Genomic DNA, 5,088 nt, shown 5'->3' on the forward strand with positions numbered 1-5,088 from the left:
AGGGTTAGGGTTAGGGTTAGTATGAGGGTGAGAGTTAGGATTAGGAATAGTGTTAGGGTTAGGGTTAGGCTGAGGGTGAGGGTCAGGGTGAGGGTAAAGTTTAGGATTAGGGTTAGGGTGAGGGTAGGTGTTAGGGTGAGGGTCAGGGTTAGGGTGAGGATGAGGTTTCGGGTGAGGGTTAGGGTTAGTGTTTGGATTAGGGTTAGGGTTAGGGTTAAGATGAGGGTTAGGGTTAGCTGAGGGTTAGCGATAGAATTGGGGTTAGGGTGAAGGTCAGGGTTAGGTTTAGTGTTAGAGTTAGAGCGAGGGTTAGTGTGAGGTTTAGGTTTAGCGTTAGGGTTAGGGTGAGGGTTAGGGTGAATTTTAAGTTGAGGGTTAGGCTTATTATGAGGGTGAGGGTTAGAGTTAGTTTTAGGGTGAGGGTTGGGTTTAGGGTGAGGTTTAGGTTAGAGTTAGGTTTAGGGTGAGGTTGAGCGTTAGGGTGAGGTTTAGGGTTAGGGGTATTGTTAGGGTTAGTGTGAGGGTTAGTGTTAGGGTGACTGTTACTGTTAGGGTGAGTGTAAGTGTTAGGGTTCGGGTTAGGGTTCGGGTTATTGTTAGGGTTAGGGTTAGGGTTACGGTTATGGTGAGGGTGAGAGTGAGGATTATGGTTAGGTTTAGGATGAGGTTTAGGTTAAAGGTTAGGGTTAGAGTTAGGGAAGGGGTGAGAGTGAGGTTTAGGGTTAGATTTAGGGTAAGTGTTAGGGTTAGGTTTAGGGTGAGGGTTAGGATTAGTGTTAGGCTTAGGATTAGGCTTAGGCTGTGCATGAGGTTGTGGGTTAGGGTTAGGGTTAGGGTGAGGGTTATGGTTTGGTTTATGGTGAGGTTTAGGATGGGGTTTAGGGTTAGCATTAGGGTTAGGATTAGGGTTAGGTTGAGGGTTAGAGTGAGGGTTAGGGTTAGGGATAGGATTAGGGTTAGCATTATGGTTAGGGAGAGGGTGAGTGTGAGGGTTAGTGTTAGGGTTAGGATTAGCCTTAGGGTTAGGGTGAGGGTTACGTTTACGGTTTGGGTTAAGGTGAGGGTGAGAATGAAGGTTAGGGTTAGGTTTAGGGTTAGGGTTAGGGTTAGGTTTAGGTTTAAGGTTAGGATTAAGGTTAGGTTCAGGTTTTCAGTGAGAGTTAGGGTTAGGGTTAGGGTTAGGCTTAGGCTTAGACTGAGGGTGAGGGTGGGGGTGAGGATTAGGGTTAGGGTTAGTGTTAGGGTTAGGTTAAGGTTTATTTTTAGTGTTATGGTTAGAGTTACGGTGAGGGTGAGGGTGCGGTTGAGGGTTTGGGTTAGGGTTAGGGTGAGGTTTAGGGTTAGGGTTAGGGTGAGGGTGAGGTTTAGGGTTAGATATAGCGTTAGGGGGAGGGTTAGGGTGAGGGTTAGGGTGAGGTTTAGGGATAGGTTTAGGATGAGGGTAAGGTTTAGGGTTAGAGTTAGGGTGAGGGTGAGGCTGAGTTTGAGGGTGATTGTGAGTGTTAAGATTACAGTGAGTTTTAGGTTTAGGGTTAGAGTGAGAGTTAGGGTTTGGTTTAAGTTTACGGTTAGGGTGAGTGTTAGGGTTAGGTTGAGGTTTAGGGTTAGGGTTAGAGTTACATTGAGTGTGAACATGAGGGTTAGGGTTAGAGTTAGGGTTAGGTTGAGGGTGAGGTTTACGGTTAGATTTAGGGTTAAGGGGACGGTTAGGTCGAGGGTTAGGTTTAGGGTTAGTGTTTGGGTTAAGGATAGGGTGAGGGTTAGGTTGAGGTTTAGGGTTATGGTTAGGTTTAGGGTTAGGATTAGGGTTAGGGTGAGGGTGAGTTTGAGGGTTAGAGTTAGGCTTAGGCTTAGGCTTAGAGTTAGGCTGAGGGTGATGGTGGGCGTCAAGATTAGGGTTAGGGTGATGGTTAGTATTAGGGTTAGATTGAGGGCTAGAATGAGGGTGAGGTTTAGGTTAAGGCTTAGGCTTAGGCTTAGGGTTATACTGAGATTGAGGTTGAGGGTGAGGGTTAGGGTTATGGTCATGGTTAGGTTTACGGTTAGGGTGAGGGTTAGCATGAGGTTTAGGGTTAGGTTGAGGGTTAGGGTGTGGATTATGGTAAGGGTAAAGGTGAGGTTTACGCTGAGGGTGAGGGTTAAGATAAGGCTGAGGGTTAGGGTTAGGTTTAGGGTTAGGGTAAGGGTTAGGGTTAGGGTTAGGTGTGGGTTAGATTGAGGATTAGTGTCAGGGTTAGTGTGAGGTTTAGGGTGAGGATGAAGGTCAGGGTTAGGGTGAGGGTGAGGGTTAGGTTTACGTTTAGGGTTTGGGTGAGGTTTAGGATTAGGGTGAGGGTTAGGGTTAGTGTGAGTGTTAGTGTTAGGTTTAGGGTTAGTGTTAGGGTGAGTGTAAGTGGTAGGGTGAGGTTTAGGTTTAGGTTTAGGGTTAGGGTTAGGGTTAGGTTTAGGTTATTGTTAGGGTTAAGGTTAGCGTTACAGTCACGGTGAGTTTGAGGGTGAGGGTTAGGTTTAGGGTTAGGGTGAGGTTTAGTGTTAGGGTTAGGGTTAGCATTAGGGTTAGGTGAGGGTTACATTTACGGGTACAGTTAGGGTTAGGTTGAGGGTTAGGGTTAGGGTTAGGCGTAGTGTTAGGTTGATGGTAAGTGTTAGTGTGAGGGTTTGGGTGAAGGTTAGGGTTAGGGTTAGGGTTAGTTTTAGGATTAGTATTAGGGTGAGGGTGAGTGTGAGGGTTAGGGTTAGGGTTAGGCTGAGGTTTAGGGTGAGGGTTAGGGTTAGGGTTTGGGTTAGGGTTAGGGTTTGGGTTAGGGTGAGGGTGAGGCTGAGGATTAGTGTTAGGTTTAGGATTAGGTTTAAGGTTAAGGTTAGGTTTAGGTTTAGGTTTAAGGTTAGGATTACAGTGAGGGTTAGGGTTAGGCTTAGGCTTAGGCTTAGGTTTAGGCTGAGGGTGAGGGTAAGGGTGGGGGTGCAGATTAGGTTTAGGGTTAGGGTTAGGGTTACGTTTATTGTTAGTGTTATGGTTAGGGTTAAGTTTGCGGTGAAGGTTAGGCTGAGGTTGAGGGTTATATTTAAGGTTAGGGTCAGGGTTAGGGTAAGGGTTATATTTATTGTTAGGGTTAGGGTTAGAGTTACTGTGAGGTTGAGGGTGAGGGTGTGGGTCTTGGTTAGGGTGAGGTTTAGGGTGAGGTTTAGGGATATGGGGAGGGTTAGGATGAGGGTTAGGGTTAGGGTGAGGTTTAGGGTGAGGGTGAGTGTGTGTGTTAGGGTTAGTTTTATGTTTAGGCTTAGGGTTAGGCTGAGGGTGAGGTTGAGGGTGAGGGTTAGTGTTAGGGTGAGGGTTAGGGTAAGGGTTAGGGGGAGAGTTAGGAAGAGGGTAAGGATTAGGGTTAGGGTTGGGTATGCTAGGGTGAGGATGAGGTTTAGTGTTAGGGTTAGGTTGAGGATAACGTTTAGGGAAAGGGTAAGAGTTAGGGTTCTGGTTTTGTTTAAGGGTAGGTTGTGGATTAGTGTAAGGGTTAGTGTGAGGGTGAGGGTTATGGTTAGGTTGAGTGTGAGGGTTCAGATTAGGGTTAGGGTGAGGTTGTGGGTTATGGTTAGTGTTAGGGTGAGGTTTAGGGTTAGAGTTAGGGTTAGGGTTAAGATTAGGTTTAGGGTAAGGGTTATGGTGAGTGTGAGAGTTAGGGTTAGGATTAGGGTTAGGCTTAGGGTTAGGCTGAGGGTGAGGGTGATGGTTAGGGTTAGGGTTAGGGTGAGGGTTAGGTTTAGGGTTAGGGTGACAGATAGGGTTCGGTTATGTTTAGGGTTAGGGTGAGGGTTAGTGTTAGGGTTATGGTGAGCGTGAGGTTTAGGGTTAGGGTGAGGGTTAGGGTTAGGTTTAGGGTTAGGGTGAGGGTTATGTTTAGGGTTAGGGTGAGGGTAAGAATGAGGATTAGGGTTAGGGTTAGGGTTAGTGTGAGGGTTAGTGTGAGGGTGAGGGTTAGTGTTAGTGTCAGATTAAGGTTTAGGGTTAGGGTTAGGGTTAGGGTGAGGGTAAGGTTGCGGGTTAGGGTTACAGTGAGGGTGAGGATTTGGGTTAGGGCTAAGTATAGACTTAGGATTAGGGTAAGCTTGAGGGTGAGTGTCAGGATTAGGGTTAGGGTTCAGGTTAGGTTTATTGTTAGAATTAATGTTATTGTTAGGGTTAGGGTTAGAGTTATGGTAAGGGTGATGGTGAGGGTTAGGGTTAGGGTTAGTGTGAGGTTTTGGGTTAGGATTAGGATTAGGGTTAGTGTGAGGGTGAAGATTAGGGTAAGATTTATGGTTTGTTGGAGGGTTAGGTCGAGAATTAGGTTTAGGGTAAGTTTTAAGGTTAAGGTTATGGTGAGGTTTAGGTTGAGTTTTAGGGTTAGGGTTAGGGTTAGGGTTAGGATTATGGTGAGGGTTAGGGTTAGTGGTGGGGTGAGGGTTATGATGAGAGTTAGGTTTATGGTTGTGGTGAGGGTTAGGGTTAGGGTGAGGGTTAGGGATAGTGTTAGATTAAGGTTTAGGTTTAGGGTTAGGTTTGGGTGAGGGTAAGGTTGAGGGTTAGGGTTACAGTGAGGGTGAGGATTAGGGTTAGGGTGAAGTTTAGGGTTAGGATTAGGGTTAGCGTGTGGGTGAATGTTAGGATTAGGGTTAGGGTTAGGGTTAGGTTTATTGTTAGAATTAATTTTATTGTTAGAGTTAGGGTTAGAGTTATGGTGAGGGTGAGGGTGAGGGTGAGGGTGAGGGTTAGGGTTAGGGTTAGGGTGAGGTTTAGGGTTAGGGTTAGGATTACGGTTAGTGTGAGGGTGAGGATTAGGGTAAGATTTAGGGTTATTTGGAGGGTTAGGTCGAGAGTTAGGGTTAGGGTAAGTTTTAGGGTTAAGGTTAGGGTGAGGGTTAGGTTGTGGTTTAGGGTTATGGTTAGGGTTAGGGTTAGGATTATGGTGAGGGTGAGGGTTAGGGTGAGGGTTAGGATGAGGGTTAGGGTTAGGATTAGGGTTAGGGTGAGGTTTAGAGTTAGCAGTAGGGTTAGGGTTTGGGTTAGGTTTAGGTTTAGGGTTTGGATTACTGTTATTGTTAGGGTGAGGG

The sequence above is a fragment of the Dipodomys merriami genome, unplaced genomic scaffold (assembly GCF_024711535.1).
Source record: "Dipodomys merriami isolate MVZ:Mamm:240054 unplaced genomic scaffold, mDipMer1.0.p SCAF_87, whole genome shotgun sequence".
NCBI lineage: Eukaryota > Metazoa > Chordata > Mammalia > Rodentia > Heteromyidae > Dipodomys > Dipodomys merriami.